Source organism: Oncorhynchus kisutch, linkage group LG5 (assembly GCF_002021735.2).
Source record: "Oncorhynchus kisutch isolate 150728-3 linkage group LG5, Okis_V2, whole genome shotgun sequence".
Lineage (NCBI taxonomy): Eukaryota > Metazoa > Chordata > Actinopteri > Salmoniformes > Salmonidae > Oncorhynchus > Oncorhynchus kisutch.
In genome coordinates, this window is record NC_034178.2 from 61,741,624 (window position 1) to 61,761,072 (window position 19,449).

The window sequence follows — 19,449 nt, forward strand, 5'->3', positions numbered from 1 at the left end:
TTCGGCTTTTTCCTTCTTCCCCCTTTTTCCTCCAAACATAACAATGGTCATTATGGCCAAACAGTTCTATTTTTCTTTCATCAGACCAGAGGACATTTCTCCAAAAAGTATGATCTTTGTCCCAATGTGCAGTTGCAAAGCGTAGTCTGGCTTTTTTATGGCGATTTTGGAGCAGTGGCTTCTTCCTTGCTGAGCGGCCTTTCAGGTTATGTCGATATAGGACTTGTTTCACTATGGATACAGATACTTTGTACCTGTTTCCTCCAGCATCTTCACAAGGTCCTTTGTTGTTATTCTGGGATTGATTTGCACTTTTCGCACCAAAGTACGTTCATCTCTAGGAGACAGAATGAGTCTCCTTCCTGAACGGTATGACGGCTGTGTGGTCCCATGGTGTTTATACTCGCGTACTATTGTTTGTACAGATGAACGTGGTACCTTCAGCCGTTTGGAAATTGCTCCCAAGGATGAACCAGATTTGTGGAGGTCTTGGTTGATTTCTTTTGATTTTCCCACGATGTCAAGCAAAGAGGCACTGAGTATGCCTCCAATTGACTCAAATTATGTCAATTGGACTATCAGAAGCTTCTAAAGCGAAAGACATCATTTTCTGGAATTTTCCAAGCTGTTTAAAGGCACAGTCAACTTAGTGTATGTAAACTTCTGACCCACTGGAATTGTGATACAGTGAATTATAAGTGAAATAATCTGTCTGTAAACAATTGTTGGAAAAATTACTTGTGTCATATCACAAAGTAGATGTCCTAACCGACTTGCCAAAACTATAGTTTGTTAACAAGACATTTGTGTTGTGGTTGAAAAACGAGTTTTAATGACTCCAACCTAAGTGTATGTAAACTTCCGACTTCAACTGTAGGTAGTGTGTGTGAATATATCTTGCAAGAAATACACAATGTGTTATTCTGTTATGTTCCATTAGGAAGTCAGCAAGTATTGCACTGTAGACATTGGTAACATTTCATGTACAGTATCAGCTTCCCAAATGTATCAAACCACTTTCAACATGTTTCTCTGACAATATAAGCGATGGTAAAACTATCAGGCATAGAAACTAGAGGGCCGCTACCAATTTTGGGGGGTCAAAGAGGCCGATGGCCAATATTTCAGGCTGATATTCAATATCATTACATTTAAAAAAAGTAATGACAAAATTTCCCAGACAGCCATGTATGCATGAATTAGAAAGTGTTTTTAGCAATCTGACGGCATAACATATTGGTCATAATTTCATTTGAATGGTAAATATCTTGATAGGCAGTTTTCCAATGTAGAGGAACTGTCGGCAAATCCGATGGAGAAGGGGCGATAGACTAGAAAAGGCAATATCGGCCTGATATATCGAATGTTCTCTAATAAAAAAACAGACACGCGCATACGCGCGCGCGCTCTCTCACACACACACACACACACACACACACACACACACACACACACACACACACACACACACACACACACACACACACACACACACACACAACCTGCAGCAGGCAGGCAGCTCACAAAGGGTAGATGAAACAAGCCATTTCACACTAAATCCATTGCACTGCACTCTACGGGGGAGACAAATACAGCTGTAAGTGCTCCACCGTTGTGTGCCATGACACACAGTAGGCACGGGCAGTAAACCGTATACTAGGGTATTTGGGAAGAGGCACTGAATGTTTTTTAATTAGCATCAATACCATTGAAACAATTTCTTACAAACATTTTCATACATTTGAATATTTCCAGCTACTTTTTAAATAAATAACCTGCAGTCAACTATTACAATATCATGTTCTTCATTTCACCTGTCAAATAAGTTTTCATTATGAAGCGTACTGGTAGTCCCGAGTCACGTGGTGTTGGTTTACAAGCACACAATGACGAGAGACAAGAGCCTTGTGAGTCACTGTTGTGCAGCACACACTAGGTGATCTAGTTACAGTATGGAATTCACAACTAAATGTTTGCCAACTAGATATCTCATAACTATTAAGTTAACGGTCTAAAATGTGCTAAATCCTCTGCAGTTGTGCATTTTGTTTGCTCATTTAGTAGCTAGTTAGCTATCTAGCTAAGTGGTTAGCTTCTTCCAAAATCAAGCTTAATTTTGTATCAGCAGAGAATTCCCCCTCCTGGATCAAGAGACTTGCTGTCTAATATTTGTTTTGTGTGTGCAGCAAACTGTGAGTAGTATTTTTTAGTTACTTGTATAACTATGAGCTGGGATGTCCATCCTGCAAATAGTTTTGGTGAGAGACTGTTTAAAATGTTCGCACTGCGCTCATTAGCATTTAGTTAGCATTCTATATGGGATTGTACATGTACTTGTTAACCTTCAGATTACAGAGGCTCAGTGGGGTATGAAAATAGCGCCCCTTCTGTTCAGTGATGGTTTTACCGAATATCCTCCAATCGGACAAGGTCGGTATGAAGGTATGACAATCTGGATAGTGACCAAGCCTTACACACATATATACACGCACACATGCACACAAAAGCTTACAAAACAGCCAATCAGGCATACACATAAACTGAGTGTCCAAAAAAAACTAAAAAACATTAAGAACTCTTCCATAACATAAAAGTGACCAGGTGAATCCATGTGAAATCTATGATCCCTTACTGATGTCAGTGTTGATGAAGGGTGAAAGACATTTTAAAGAAGGATTTGTAAGCCTAGAGACAATGAAGATATGTTTGATGACAAAAAATGTATTTAACCTTTATTTAACTAGACAAGTAATTTAAGAACAAATTCCTATTTGCAATGACGGCCTACTGGGGAACAGTGAGTTAACGATCTTTTTCATGATCCACCACCCAAAGGACATCCAGCCAACTGGACAACTGTGGGAAACATTGTAGTCAACATGGGCCAACATCCTTCTGGAACACATTCAACACCTTGTAGAATCCATGACCTGACCAATTGAGACTGTTCCAAGGGCATTGGAGGCTGCAACTCAATATTAGGAAGGTGTTCTTAATGTTTTGTAAACTCAGTGTATATACACACTATCAATATTGACACAAATAATGCAGGTGTAGGCAGATATCTGCATCCACCTTCAAGAGCTTTAAGCTGATGTGAGTAAGCAACACACACACACACAAGGGTCAATACATAATTACACTCACAATTAGTATCATTTGCATGGGGTTGGAGATTTGTGAGCTAAAAACTCCTCGGAGAGGGAACTGTCAGAGGGGAAGAGAAAGAGTGAGAGGCAGAGAGAGAGTGAGGGAGGGAGTAGGGAGGTAAAGAGAGACGGAGATAGAGAGGGAGAGAGAGCGAGGTAGAGAGATGTTGCTTCCAAATGCAGCATCCCACCCAACTAACAGTCATACTGTTCAGATTCACTTGTTAAATAGATTATTGTTCTGTTTCAATAGGCAGAGGCTCTCTCACAAACACACACACAAACACTGGTGCACACACACCTCAGTATGGGGCCGTTTTGCATGGTATTTTCCTACCACAATAGGATGAGAATATATGTGGTGTGGAGTGATAATATGAGAGTGTTTACAAGCTCAACACACATGCACAAAGAGACACACATGCACTCATAAGCGAACACACAGGTAGACACACACACACCTCCAATGGAGTGCTTGGTTTGGCCGTAAATCAAATCAAATTTTATTTGCCACGTGCCGAATACAACAGGTGTAGACCTTACAGTGAAATGCTTACTTTAAACTGCATTGTTGGCTATGGGCTTGTAAGAAAATTGTTAAGTAAAAAAATAGATCTAAAAAAACAGAATTAAAGTGCAGCAGTAAATAACAGTAGCGAGGCTGTATACAGGGGGTACTGGTACAGAGTCAACGTAACTCACTACATACTGTAAGAATGTATAATATTAGTTGACTATATTTTCCCATAAGTTGAACCTAGTGATTCTCACGGCTCAGCTCATTACGTCTCAATTAACTAAGAATAATCCGGTGGTCGTCAATGTCGTCGTCCCAATTAATCATGCTTAATTACCTCTGTGCGTTTACCGTCACATTATTCTGATTAAGGGAAGAGGAATAGTCCCATGTTTTACAATTATGATAATTACCGCTCAGACTCGTTAAGGCAAATATATTTAAATATATGTAACAAGGTTATTAGTTGGCTTTGCTTGGGCTGACCTTTGAAACGTAGTAAATATCATAGTCTTACCAGACTTAGGTTTAAAAAGCTTTAAGCTTTTGCTATAGCTTGCCTGGAGTGCCAAATGGGCAGGGTTTAAAATCAGTATCACATTGTATTATCACATGCTACGTAAACAACAAGTGGAGGCTAACAGTGAAATTATTACTTACGCTCCCCTCCCAACAACGTAGAGAGAAAGAATATAGAGAAATAGAAAAGTAAAATCCATAATGATATAAATACACAATGAGTAACAATAACATGGCTATATAGACGGGGTACAAGTACGAAGGGGTACGAAGTAGAGATGTACATAGAACTAGGAATAAAGGATAATAAACAGTAGCAGCAGTGCACGTGATGAGACGAAAAAGTGCAAAAAGGGTCCGTGCAGATTTGGTTAACTATTCAGCAGTCTGATGGCTTGGGGGTAGAAGTTGTTCAGGGTCCTGTTGGTTCCACACTTGGTGTAGCGGCACCTCAGAGAAAACAGTCTATGACTTTGGTGGCTGGAGTCTTTGACAATTTTTAGTGCCTTCCTCTGACACTGATCGCACTTTTAGGACTGTTCCATAGGTTCCATTGCACCAAGCAAGCTAAATCAACTATTTACAATGATTTTGAATAGCATTTGAAACAGGTCTGTTTACAACACAGTCAATTCTGCATCTGATATTGGACCGTTATCCAACTCAACACAGTTCAATAAAATTGTATTTCCCCCACAATTGCCTCAGTGTGGAATAAATAAAGTTATATTGAATTGAATGCCATGCTACATGATCAGAATCAGCAGAACATTAGTTAGAACTGACCTGTGCTTAAAAGAGATTGAGTGAGTGTTAGTGGATTGTATTAGTGTAAAGTCTTCAGTAGCCTATCTAGGCTTATCGTAATGTACATCAGTTTAGCGGAGGCTTCTAAAACGGCGTCTCAAATGGCATCCTATTCACTATAATGGTCCACTACTTTAGCCAGGGCTATACAGGGAGCAGGGTGCCATTTGGGATGCATCCTGTGTCTTTTGTATGCGCTCTCAGGAGTGGAGGCTAATCTGCAGCACTATCACACTCCAGAGACTCCCTGCATGGGGAGAGGAGACGTACATCCGCTCTCACTTTGAGGAGATCTCAGTTTAATAGTGATGTTATAGTATACACACACAGTCAAAAGAACATGGCGATAAACACATGCTGAAATTTGTCATGAAGAACCATGCAAACACACTTTCGAATGAATGACAAAAATGAGGACCGAGAGAAAGAGAGAAATTGATGAACGGATTGAGTTGTAGTCTTGTATTGTGTTAGTCTATTACAGACTCCCTGAGCGCGTGCACATACACACACAAAATCACTACCGTGCCAATACTAATGGGTATTCTCCACCATTATTATTCTCCTATTCACTTACTGAAAGGCATATATGTCGTGGAGCTTCCTCTGGAATGCTACCAACCCCCAGCTGACGTGGCAGGTCAGGGGCAGCAGTAGAAAGGGCCTCCCTGTCAACTTGTGGATGATGGAAAGGCGCTGCAGTGAAGGTGACAGCACAGCGCCAGGGTGACAGACACCAATATTATTTGTGCTGGAGCATGCGTTCAATCATCTCCTCTCCTGTTGCTGCTGTGTAGCTGCTGGGAGACATGGCCAGTACAGGCGTTCTGTAGCTATCTAACCATTATTTTCCTCTCTCTTCATCTGCTGCAACCACTTCTCTCCCCCTTTTCTCAGCAGATATAGGCAGCACAGGCTAGTTTCTGCTCTCTTTCTAGGGCTATTGCTCTCTAGCTCACTATTTCTTCCAACCATTTTTCTTCCACTCTCGCTCTCTCCCTCCATCTCTCTCATTATCCTCCATCCACTTGTTTTCCCAGTCTATTTATCGCTCTCCCTCGCCTCTCCCCCGTCTCTCTCCCTCGCCCTCTCCCAGTCTCTCTCCCTCGCCCCGTCTCTCTCCCTCGCCCTCCCCCCATCTCTCTCCCTCGCCCTGTCTCTCTCTCTCTCCCTCGCCCTGTCTCTCTCCCTCGCCCAGTCTCTCTCCCTCGCCCAGTCTCTCTCCCTCGCCCCGTTTCTCTCCCTCACCCTCCCCCATCTCTCTCCCTAGCCCCGTTTCTCTCCCTCACCCTCCTCCCATCTCTCTCCCTCGCCCCGTCTCTCTCCCACCCCCTCCCCTGTCTCTCCCTTGCCCTCCCCAGTCTCTCCATCGCCCTCCCCAGTCTCTCCCTCGCCCTCCCCCGTCTCTCCCCCGTCTCTCCCTCGCCCTCCCCCGTCTCTCCCTTGCCCTCCCCAGTCTCTCTCCCTCTCCCTTGCCCTCTCCCTGTCTCTATCCCTTGCCCTCCCGCCCTCTCCTCGTCTCTCCCCCGTCTCTCTCCCTCGCCCTCCCCCTTTACCTCTCCTACTTTCCCTCACTCTCTCTCCCTCCCTCGCCTGCAGTGGGGAAATGTTTTTTTATCGATTCCCTCTCAGAGTGGTGGAAGGTCATGGGATTACTAATAAAACTCAGACAGATGAGGGCCTGAGGACACTTCCTGGGGTCACCTCCGCTAGCTGTGTGTGAGTAAGATACAGGATAAAATAATTACATAATAAATATTTACAACACCACGTGGGCACACACAGTCCATTTGCAGGGACAACAAAGGGAGCTGACAGTACAGAAGACCATCCATCATGATAGGCTGTGCCCGCCAGCCCGCCATTGGCCTGCCTCCGTCTGCCTCGCCTGCCAGCCGCTCTTCACCAGGGTCAACTGCTGACCTCATCTTCCCCTCCCGGAGCAATGGGCTGAAATCACCTCCAGATCTAAGGTCAGTTTTTGATGGTTGAGGTTCAAAGGTGGGGGAGCGGAATGCTGATTCAAGACCTGTGCCTAGAGGATAACTTTGATTCAATGAGTCCGCATTGACCTAAGCCTGACCTAGGGTCACCATGGGGTCAAGGGCAAGCCAATCAGCTTAACGTAGAAGCCATTTCATCACAGTTCCCACCAGGGCAGGAGAGCTTTCGCAACGAGTGGTTTTCAAAAGCAGGAATTCAGAATGAGCTGTGTGACTGATTGGCTGACTACGCAGATTGTGGAGTGTTATTTAGGAGAAAAATCACAGAAAGTGGCTTTGGATAATAGTTTACTCCTTAATGATGTGCATGAGGACAGGATATTTGTACACAGAAAGCCATAGCCCATTGTCAAAATAACGCTAATGGGGGAAACAGAGAGAGAAGAAGAGTTGAAAAGAAAGGAGGAAACAGGAAATCAACTACAGCTGAGGAGGAGTGAGGGGACAATCTGAGTGCCTCAACTGGGCCATTCACAACTCCCTCTCTTTTTCTCTCTCCCTCTCCTTTCTAGGTTGAGAGAGGACATACTGGCGGACTCAACTAAGCTATTCACAACCTTCTTTCCTTCTTTATGGTGTAGAGTGTTTACAGCTGTACTCATTTCAACACCATTGTGACCATTTAAGGTGTACAGCTGTACTCATTTCAACACCATTGTGACCATCTAAGGTGTACAGCTGTACACAAAATGGCTGAATGCTTTCTTTGACTAGTTGCTGACCTAACATAATGATATGTTCTGCTTTCGCCCGAAAAGCCTTTTTGAAATCGGACACTGTGGTTGGATTAAAGAGAAGTGTATCTTTAAAATGGTGTAAAATACTTGTATGGTTGAGGAATTTTAATTATGAGATTTATTGTTTTGAATTTGGCGCCCTGCAATTTCACTGGCTGTTGGCGAGGTGGGACGCTAGCATCCCGAACAATCCCAGAGACGTTAAGCTGTTTTTCAGCCTTGGGTGATTCTTGACTCGTTTTATTGTCCAGCCTACAGATAGCCAGAGCGAATTTACGAAAGCACTCAAATGTCCATTGAGAAAGCACAACAACTACACCATTTAACTAAGCTAAGAATGACGAGAATAATCAAGTCAATAAATGTTGGGTATTTAGATAACTATATGCTAAAATACTGGCAAGTTTGATGTATATCTACTAACGTTAGGTAGCTAGCTAACATACCGGTACATACTGCAGTAATGATATGCTATGTCGTTTGTAAGGACAGCGAATTGTCAGCCAACATAACATGTAAGGTAACTTATTTGAAAGTCATTACTTTATTACATTGAGCAGCAAGCTACCCTTTGGTTGTTAGGGCAAATCTGGTCTGTGATAGGAGGTTGGATTTGCACACCTAGCTCGGCTTTTAGACTATTCTTTAGTAAAGGTTGAATAGTCTATTGTTCAGCTATTAGCCCTCCGCCCCAATTTGCAACAAATTGTTGTTCCCATCTCATTCCTTTCCCTCTTCCACACATCATTCCGCTCCCGAGTAGCTCGCTTGTGGGTGTACTGGCAGGATATGGCAGCATCTTCGGTTGTGCGTCAAGAATTCTGCATACACGTTTGCACATTTGTGTGAAGATGTGGTTATTCACAGGCAAATTGTTTCATGCTATGGAGGTACATGTCATGTGTCTTTAATGTCGAGAGCAAAACCTTTTTTATTTTCAATCAAAAATAATTGTTCTGAAAGCAACTTTTTTCCGACACAAAGGAAGTCAAAGCGGACACCTACGAAGAGGGCATCTCAGGTTAGCAGCACTGGGCTGTATTGACGTTTCCTAAAAAGGACATCTGCTGCTTTAGATTGAACAGTCATATCTCAGTTATTGTTTTCTTTACTTTCAGAGAGCGAGCTGATGAAGGGGTCAAAAATGTTGACATTGCCAGATGTTCACTGTCCGAGGAACAGGACGTAGAAGCTTTATTGCTGGCAAAAGTGTCCATAACCAGAGGTAATTAAACTGTTCTGTGTTATTTTTCTCCATCTCTGCCTGTCTTGTTGTACATGGAACCTGCCTCACATGCATGAATTAAAAATACCTTAAATGTCAGCTAATTTTCAGATTTACACTACATAAATACACCCAGAGAGGGCACAGCATGATCATAGGTGAGATGTCACTTCCTCGGGTCAAGAGGAAGTATTATTAAAGAGATGCTTTACAGACATATATGTAGTAGTCCCAGAGTGACTGACCATGTTAGAGAAAAAAAAACAAGGCTTAATCATGCCATCTCTCTATCCATCTGTCACTCGTCTGCAGGTATGTTTTGACGTGAGAAGAAGAAGTCAGTCCCGTCATCGCCACGTCACCCGCTCTTAAGATAACCTTTTGGCAAACTGGGGGCCCAAGGCTGGTTAGGAGACACCACAATTGTGATGAACTGAGAGAATATTAGGGTAGCACTGTAATTCCTGAATCATATGCTGTCTGCCGCTGTTCTTACCTCTTTCCCTTTCTGTCTTCTATACCTTTCTCCCCACCTCGTCTTTCTTCCCTGTTTTATAATGCACACGATATGTGCATTGAAGTGCAGACTGAACTTGTATTTATAATATGACAATTATCATAATTATAATACATTTGATGTATTTATAACACCTGGATAATGAACTTCTTTCAATAAAGCATTTCACATTCTCCATGGATTGGAATACTATCCTGTGTCCTCAGATTAATGCAGATGAAGAGAGTTAGATATGCATATTTTTTTTCTGTATATATGAATTACAAATCAAATGTGTTTCTAGTCTATTGCATATTTACAATGTGTAATCATTGATGTCCCAGGAGCAGGAGTGGTAAACACTGAAGTGTATAATTGTAATACATACATGCAGACACAGCATCATTTAAATAATGGAGTTTGATATGACTGAAAAATAATGTCGCAGAGATTCATACCTGAACCGCACCTTTATTTGCAAAGGAAGAGTACATGATCAGTGAATATATTCAACGAACAGGCTACAATGTGGGAATCTCAACAGTACATGTATATAGGACTTGCATCCTTGGCACAATAAAGTTATTACATTCTACTCTATCAATATGTAACAGTATAGCTTCCGTCCCTATCCTTACCCCTACCTGGGCTCGAACCAGACACCCTCTGCACACATCGATAACAGCCACCCTCGAAGCATCGTTACCCACCGCTCAGAGCAAGGGGAACAACTACTTCAAGGTCTCAGAGCGAGTGATGTCACCGATTTAAACGCTATTAGCGCACACCCCGCTAACTAGCTAGCCATTCCACACCGGTTACACATAGGCTTCATTAATGACATTCAGACTTGAAGTTGATACAACAACTATGATAGCAGAGGTTCATAGTTCTGAACTAATATTCATACATTTCAGGGTCCATACACAGATTGGCTACACATCCATAGGCATACAGATATTTTATCCTCCACTACACAATAAGCAAGTAAATAGTTAGCTATGTTACTTCAGCTGCACTGCAAGGCAAGCTTACACAATTGTATATTCAATTTGCAGTAAATGCTTTAGCTAGCTAGATTCTTTATATCCACTGTTTCACAAGACAACAGCCTGGTTTTCCCAGGAGTCCCTAAAGCATTAAACAACACAAATTACAAATTCATTCTCCCAACACTAGCTAGCTGGCTAATGTTAGCTAGTCAGATAACTTGCTAAATAGAGATTTTCGTAAATTAACTTTATGAAAAAAAAATATGCACAAACGTTTGTCTCTACATTGACATATTCCTCTCAATTGTACATTTTGTCAGCCATCCGCACTCAGGGACCAGTGGCACGCGTCAAAATTCGTCATTGGAACCACTCGATATGATTGGTCATAAAAACGTTGGGATTCAAATGCATAATGAGTGCTCTAACACACCCTTGTGGTGGTCTGGATCAATGAAGCCATGACGCTGGGTACCTCTAAGTCCCGCGGTGCAAGCTCGCGGGAACCACTGTATAGGGTGTACAGCTGTACCCATTTCAACACCATTATGACCATGTGGGGCGGCAGGGTAGCCTAGTGGTTAGAGCGTTGGACTAGTAACCGGAAGGTTGCAAGTTCAAACCCCCGAGCTGACAAGGTACAAATCTGTCGTTCTGCCCCTGAACAGGCAGTTAACCCCCTAGGCCGTCATTAAAAATAAGAATTTGTTCTTAACTGACTTGCCTAAAAAAAATAAGGTGTACAGCTGTACCCACCAAGAGTGAGTGAACAAGCGAGCGAGATGGACTGTGTATTGCCTGGTGTGGGTGTGGGTGTGGGTGCTCTGTAATGCCACGCACGGTGGATCAGTGGGGGGAAACCCAGCCAAGCCTGGGGGGGGGGGGGTTTGAGGACTTGTGGGGCCTAACACTGCATACAGCATCCGATCAACCCTCTCTCAATGAATTAGTGTCTGAGTTTGTGTGTGCGTGCCTCAGCCACTCGTTTGAGTGACATTTCACAAATTCCAGGGACAGGGCTAATGATGTCCCTGTTGGACTAAATCAAATCACTCAGAGGTTCCAGGAAGAAAGCAGGGTGAGTATGGGAACTGGGTTCAGTCAAGACGAGTCGCACCGCCTCTCGCTAATTACCATTGTTCTAAAGATGGCCCCAGGGAGAAGTTGTCGAAGGGGACTGAACCTAAATGCCAGCATCATGGCAGAGAGGTGTTGAGAAAGGCCCAAGGCAAAGCACAATGTCAGAGGTCAACAGACTAGCTATTAATTGTATAGCATTCCAATGTATAGCCTGTTGTAGTATAACTGTAGTATATTTCAACAGCACACATACAGTGGGGCAAAAAAGTATTTAGTCAGCCACCAATTGTGCAAGATCTCCCACTTAAAAAGATGAGAGGCCTGTCATTTTCATCAATGGTACACGTCAACTTTGACAGACAAAATGAGGGAAAAAATCCAGAAAATCACATTGTATGATTTTTTTATGAATTCATTTGCAAACGATGGTGGAAAATAAGTATTTGGTCAATAACAAAAGTTTATCTCAATACTTTTTTATATACCCTTTGTTGGCAATGACAGAGGTCAAACGTTTTCTGTAAGTTTTCACACACTGTTGCTGCTACAGGCCACCATTAACATTGACGCGGCAGTAGTGGAGTGTGTCGAGAGATTCCTTGGCCTCCACATCACCAACAAACTATCATGGTCCAAACATACCAAGAAAGTTGTGAAGAAGGCACAACACCCTCCCCCCTTGAAAATATTTGGCATGGGTCCCCAGATCCTCAAAAAGTTATACAGCTACACCATCGAGGGCATCCTGACCGGTTGCATCACCGCCTGGTATGGCAACTGCTAGGCATTTGACTGTAAGGCGCTACAGAGGGTAGTGCGTATGGCCCAATATACCACTGGGGCCTAGCTTCCTACCATCCAAGACCTATATACTAGGCGGTGTTAGAGGAAGGCCCACAAAATTGTTAAAGACTCCAGTCACCCAAGTCATAGACTATTTTCACTGCTACCGCACAGCAAGTGGTACAGGAGAGCCAATTCTGGGCTGCTGAACAATTAATCAAATGGCCACCTGGACTATTTACATTGAACCCCCTCCTTTGTTTTTACACTGCTGCTACTTGCTGTTTACTATCTATGCATAGTCACTTTACCCCAACCTACATGTACCAACTACCTCAACCTTCTTGTACCACAGCACATTGACTTGGTATTCCCTGTATATAGCCTCGTTATTGTTATCTAATTTTATTGCTTTACTTTTTAAAATTTACTTTAGTTCATTTAGTTAATATTTTCTTAACTATTTCTTGAACTGCATTGTTGGTTAAGGGCTTGTAAATGAGCATTTCATGGTAAGGTCGACACCTGTTGTATAAGGCGCATGTGACAAATAAAATTTGATTCGGCTGAAACTACGGTCACTTCAAGTTTGACAGATGTTCAGTGAGATTACAGTATGCCTTGCCCTTGTCTAACCACAAGGTGTGCCATTATAGAGTTTAGGCCTTATGTTCAATACTCTCTGAAAATACATAATAGGAATCAAAGAGGACCGAATTTGTGGGCCATACCAGAATTGAATCAGAGAATCAGATAGAGATCAATATTGTTTGTCTTTTCCTACTACCACTAACTTTGCTGATAACTTCTTGAGGAAAAATATACTTGCTACGACTGTGATATGTGGTTGTCCCACCTAGCTATCTTAAGATGAATGCACTAACTGTATGTTGCCCTGGATAAGAGCTTATGCAAAATGACTCAAATGTAAATGTATTCAGAGGGCCACAGGACTCACTGAGTTGTGATGCAGGCATAGCAGAACTGAATCAGATCGAGATCAGTAGCGTTAAGAAGGCCACAGGACTCACTGAGTTGATGCAGGCCAGTTCCTTGTTGAGCAGCCAGGGTAGTGAGAGCTTCCCCTCTCCCCGGTAGCAGGACTGGATGCGCTCCTTGATCTTCTCCTTGATGTGGCGCAGTGTGAACAGGCACAGGGCTGACTCCTTGGGCGGCTTGGCCCGGTTCTTCTGGCCCTGCGAGAACACAGTGAACAGGATGTCCTCGTCTTCGGAAATTCCTAAGGAGTCACCCAACTGCTTGCCGGGACGGCTGAGGTAGGCGTCCTGGACGAGACGATACTCCACCCCATCCTTGGTGCAGCCGATGGGGAACTCCACGTACGAGTAGAACTTTGAGTCGTCCACACAGAGGCGGACAATCTTGGATGTGAAGAACTGTTCGCCAGAGGCGTCAGGCGAAGTGAGCTGAGTGTCCAGCTGCATGGTCAGGTAGTAGACAAAATGTTCGCTGCTGAAGCCGTAGATATAGTAGATGTCAAATGCAGGGAATTTGCTGAGAGTGTCCGAAGGGATCTTGAGCTGCGAGGAGACAAACTCATCCTGATAGACAAAGCTGAACATGTCAGCGTTCTCCTCATTGGACATCAGCTTGCGGCTGGAGAGAGTGGGGAAGTACTCAGACTTGCCGTCAATGGGTGTGCCGATGAAGAGCTTGCTGGCGGGGCTGTGCTGGGATGTGATGATGACCCCAGACATGGTGCCAGACTCGGTCACGCTGGACAGGTAGTGCTCCTTACGGTGGTGCGGCTCACCCAGTTTGAACAGGTCGTCCAGCCTGAGGAACTGACAGATTCCCTGGGAGGTGCTCCCGCAGGCGATGAGTCGATTCTGGGCATAGTCGATGAGAAGCAACTTGTTGACGTTGTTGGTCTGGGCAAGGTCGTGGGGGCACGACTGGACGCTGGGCGGGGGATAGCACTTCTCGTTATCCGCCACGGGGCCAGTCATGTGGCTCCGCAGCTTGGTAAGGTTGCTAGAGAGCTTGAAGATCCAGTTGACCGTGCCAACGTAAACCTCACCCGTCTTGTTGTGGATGGCCAGGTGTGTCAGCCCCCAATCTGGTGGGGAGAAGGATTTGAAGGGCTGGGGTTGACCTCTGGTCAAGGACGGGACTGTCAAGAGTACCAGCACCCCCAGAAGGAGCAGGTTCCCCAGGCGAGGGGCAACGAGTGACCTCAATAGGGGCCACATATCTGGGGGTTGCAGGAGACAAGTCTGGGGGAAGGGATGGGGAAGGTGGGTGGGTTCACTTCGGCACCTAGTCCGGATCTGTTTATGTCCTAGCTTATATTCCCCTGGAAGGAGGCTGGATGGGCCGAGGGTAAGAGGGGGAAAGCTCCTATTTAACCAGTGTCTTTCTCTCTGCGTTCTGAGTTTTCATCCAGAGCATCATCCACAGCAGCACGGGTGAGAGCCCTGCAAGAAAAAAAACACATTATGAGTCGCAATGGAACATTTCCTATTGATTATGCATCAGCCGGAGAGCCGATAAGCAGATGAGATGCACTGCTAAATTTAGACAAAAGTTAGTAGGGCATCCCAGATGAATGATGCAAAGTGATATCCGTGAATGCATTATGAAGGAAGATAGCTAGCGAGAGTCACAGGAGGATTACAAAACGCACAGTACAATAATGAGTCACACGGCAATGAGTTTAAGACACACAACATCCTGCCATTAATATTTCATAAGTTCACCAGTATCGTGAAGGATCGGAGATGGTCTGCTTAGAAAATTGCCAGAGGGGGCGCCATACAGATGGCAGCAAGCCTAGTGGTTAGACCATTGGGCCAGTCACTGAAAAGGTCCCTGGTTCGAATACCGGAGCAGACAATGTAAAACATCTGTTGATGTGCCCAAGGCAAGGCACCTAACCCTGTAAAACAACACATTTTACTACAATTATCCAGTGCATGCGACTATAAAACTTTTTTTTTCTATTGAAACCCTGCAAGTTGTGTCCAGGTCTGCTCCCTCCCAGGCCTCCCAGTGTGTGGGTTGCTGTATGCGGTATCAGGAGACTACCCAGCATCCCCCTCTTCTCCCAATTAGGGCCTTGTTCTGTCAATAGCAGAGGCATGGTTCGCTTTTAATCTGTGGCAGATCTGCAGCTCTCTGATTGCCAAAACATGTTTGCTACCCTGAGGGAGGTAGAGTAAAAACAATGATGATTCAGCACCCTTATGCTGCAATCAGGATGTAGAGTACAATATAAGCTAGAAGAAAAATGAATGAATGAGATGGATCTAGATTTGAGACACGTATACCACACACATCCCAGAGAGATAAATTGCAGCTGTTGTCGTCGTCTGTTGTTGCGGCTCCAATAATGCAAAACAAGTTTTCCACTCCAGCCAAAGTATTGCTCGCCCACCCAACCCAGTCATCCAATCCAGCCAACCCAACCCTCCATTCCAGCCAACCCAACCCAGTCCTCCACTCCAGCCAACCCAACCCAGTCCTCCACTCCACTCCAGCCAACCCAACCCTTCATTCCAGCCAACCCAACCCAGTCCTCCACTCCACTCCAGCCAACCCAACCCAGTCCTCCACTCCAGCCAACCCAACCCAGTACTCCACTCCAGCCAACCCAACCCAGTCCTACACTCCAGCCAACCCAACCCAGTCCTACACTCCACTCCAGCCAACCCAACCCAGTCCTACACTCCAGCCAACCCAACCCAGTCCTACACTCCAGCCAACCCAACCCAGTCCTACACTCCAGCCAACCCAACCCAGTCCTACACTCCAGCCAACCCAACCCAGTCCTACACTCCAGCCAACCCAACCCAGTCCTACACTCCAGCCAACCCAACCCAGTCCTACACTCCAGCCAACCCAACCCAGTCCTACACTCCAGCCAACCCAACCCAGTCCTACACTCCAGCCAACCCAACCCAGTCCTACACTCCAGCCAACCCAACTCATCCACTCCCAGCAGTCAGATGTTAATTATCTGCTTCCCATCCAAACCGAAGTAGGCCAAATGTTCTGAGTTGACGTTCCAAGGCCCACTTTGCTATTCCCGGTGTGGGAGTGGGATTGACTGGATTTAGCGGCACTTAGCCCTAATTCCCCCCCCCCAATTCATCATATGTGACATGTGACATGTGCCAGCACTCACTCGGCTTCCATACATTAATTTAAATGAATCCTGTTTCATATGTTATCACACTGCCCCAAGAGTTCGATTCCCATGGCACAGAAGATCCAGGAGACACAATATGGAGAGAGGAGGAACGGGCAGGGGGATTGATTGATGGGGGAGTGGAAGTAATGGACAAGGACTTTTTTCCCTTTCTTTTGGGTGTCCTCCAGTGACAATGATGGCAGAGAGCTTTGAGCTCGCTCGCCTCAGCGCTGCTTGACAGGCCAATTAAGTTCCGGCGATACCGGGACATTAGTTTTCTTGTAAATGCTGATTATGCCAAATTGTGCGCAGCAACTCTCAGAGGCCCGGCTCAATTTCACCTTGACTATGAAAGTGTCGGCGTAGGGGTATTTTATGACTGAACTGAATTGGGAAAGATGAGAAACAGTAGGGAGGGAGGAGGGAACAAAAGCATGAGATATAGAAGGAGGGGAGGGAGAATGAGGAATGTTATTTCTTACTTCCCTTATCTTCGGTTTTCCTCTGGAGAGTGATTGAGGGGTTGGCCTATCTGTCAATCACTCCCCAAGGATGCACGGAGGAACTACGGTCAGTTTACCAATGTGTGTGTGTGTGTGTGTGTGTGTACACACATTGGAGGAAGATTCAGGGGGAAAATGTGCCTTGTTACAAACCAAAAAGTGAACCATTAAAATGCACAGCAATTGCCACCCCTTTTCCTCCATCTACAGTGAGTGGAGGTCGGTACAAGACAGTATGGAATTGCAAACCATGGCAGCTCTAGTAACAGCAAGGTTCAGGGGGATTTGTGTCATTACATTTCCACAAATGAAAGCCTGGACAAGATGAATGTGCTGTGAAGAGAGGGAGAAGCAGAGAGAGATGGAGAAAAAGAAAAAGGAGAGCATCTGGAGGAGGCGACGACAAGAGAAAAGTGCTGGCAGGCAGCTCCACCTGAATTTAAATAAAGACCTGGCTTTCGGCTTCATGTCGAAAAGGGATACCTACACAAATGTACAGTGCCAGCCCAGCCAGTTAGTAGATATGGCTGTGCATCAAAAAAAAAATGTTTTTTAAATATTCACCTGTGTAAGAGATTCCTCTACATAAGCAGGCGCAATAAAGTGATGAGTAAGACAATGTATTTATTTAATTTTATTGTTCAGCGTTACGATCACGTTGCGCGCATCGAGAGCAGATGTCAATTTAAAGCGTGGCATGGGCTGGCTAGCTCTTTTTCATTCTTGTCATTTCCGTGAGCAAAAACGTGAGAGAACGAAAAAGAGAGAAAGTTGTCGCTAAAGTAATTCCTCTTCATTTTCAGCCGACTTGACATAACAGAGCGTGAATAGAGCAACACATTTAATCTGCCTGGGTCTCTGGCTGGTTGTCATCTACCCAGAGTAATAAGGAAAATGCTATCACGGCAGACTGTGTCCAATGCTTGCTATTGCAAAATACAATGTCAGCGCACTCACAATGGCTAATTCTATAAGATGGGAGGCTGAAATGCATGCCAGGCTTAAGCCTATGACCTTATCAATAGAGTCAGCTTTAGATGGGAGAGGAGAGAGCAGGTTGGGAATGGACACATTTCTCCCAAATCCCTATGGAATTATTGACAGATGAGGAAATTGTCAATCCCTCCCCAATAAAAAATGTGCCACCATGACCAGGTTAGTACAGATTTCCTCTCTCGTTTTTCAATTTTCCCTCTCTTCCTTTTACCTGTTCAGAAAAAGGCTGTAAAACCAGGCTGAACCCTATATCAGAGGAAGATCAGGAAAACATGTCAATCATTTGGGGCTTCAGCACGTTTCACCTTTTAACCTGTCAGTTGAGAATCTACAGAGACATCTAGGCCCGCGCTTTAATCACATTCAAAACGCAAAAACAGTACCGTGAACCTTTTCCTTTCTGGCTTTTCAAGATTGATTGGTTTTTATATCAGAATGACATATCGATTGTTGTCCCAATGGGCTTCAGTGTGGGTCCAGTCAGAATGGATGGGACTGGGTGGGGTCACTTAAAACCTTTTGTTTCAGTTTATTTGGATTAACAGTGGTTAATGAGTGAGCTTGGGTTAGCGGGGGAGGGGTGGTGTGTGTGTGTGTACATTGGAGGAAGATTCAGTGGGGGAAATGTGACTTTTTCCAAACCAAAAAATTCACCATTAAAATGCAGCGTGTGAGTGTGTGTAGTCCCCGAGAAGAACATGAAGAGGGGGTGACATAATCAAACAGAATGTATAAAATCAGGTCTTTCCCTCAACCCGCTCTCTCGCTCTGTGCTCTCTCTCACCTACGCCAAATAAAATAAAATGTATTTGTCACATGCCTCGTAAACAACAGGTGTAGACTAACAGTGAAATACTTACTTATGGGCCCTTTCCAACAACGCGCCACTTGGGCTCCCGAGTGACACAGTGGTCTAAGACACGACATCTCAAAGCGAGAGGCGTCACTGCAGTACCTGGTTCGAATCCAGGCTGCATCACATCTGGCCGTGATAAGAATTTGTTCTTAACTGACTTGCCTAGTTAAATAAAGGTTAAATCAAATAAATACAAAAAATGCAGAGAGAAATTAAATAGAGAAATAACAGAAAAGTAAAACACGTAATAAAAAAAGTTATAATAAATACACAATGAGTAACGATAACATGGCTATTATATAGACGCCTAGTAACCAGTTGCATACACCTCTTTGACGGAGCACGGCGCTAAACCTGTCCGTTCAGATAATGGCCCCCGCTCGGCCCCGGCGTACAGCTGATTTATTGCCGGTGGCATATCAATTACAGCACTTGCCCGCTCGGTGAGGAGGGGAGAGAAGAAAAAAGCCAAGTGACTGACTCCTCGCACAGAGCTCAAGCTAACTTTCTCCTTGCTGCATTTTTAACATGTGGGTCACATCTGTGCCATCAGTAGGAAAACCAAGCTTCGTCGGACCAACGCTGCAGTAGGTGGGAGAGAGAGAACGGTAACCACACAGCCTCACCACCACT

At 44.6% G+C, this 19,449-nt stretch overlaps 1 pseudogene; it reads right to left on the bottom strand.

Moving 5' to 3' along the window:
- The window catches only part of LOC109891379 (plexin-A1-like), a 370,611-nt pseudogene that overhangs the window by 286,195 nt on the left and 64,967 nt on the right, over positions 1-19,449 (bottom strand).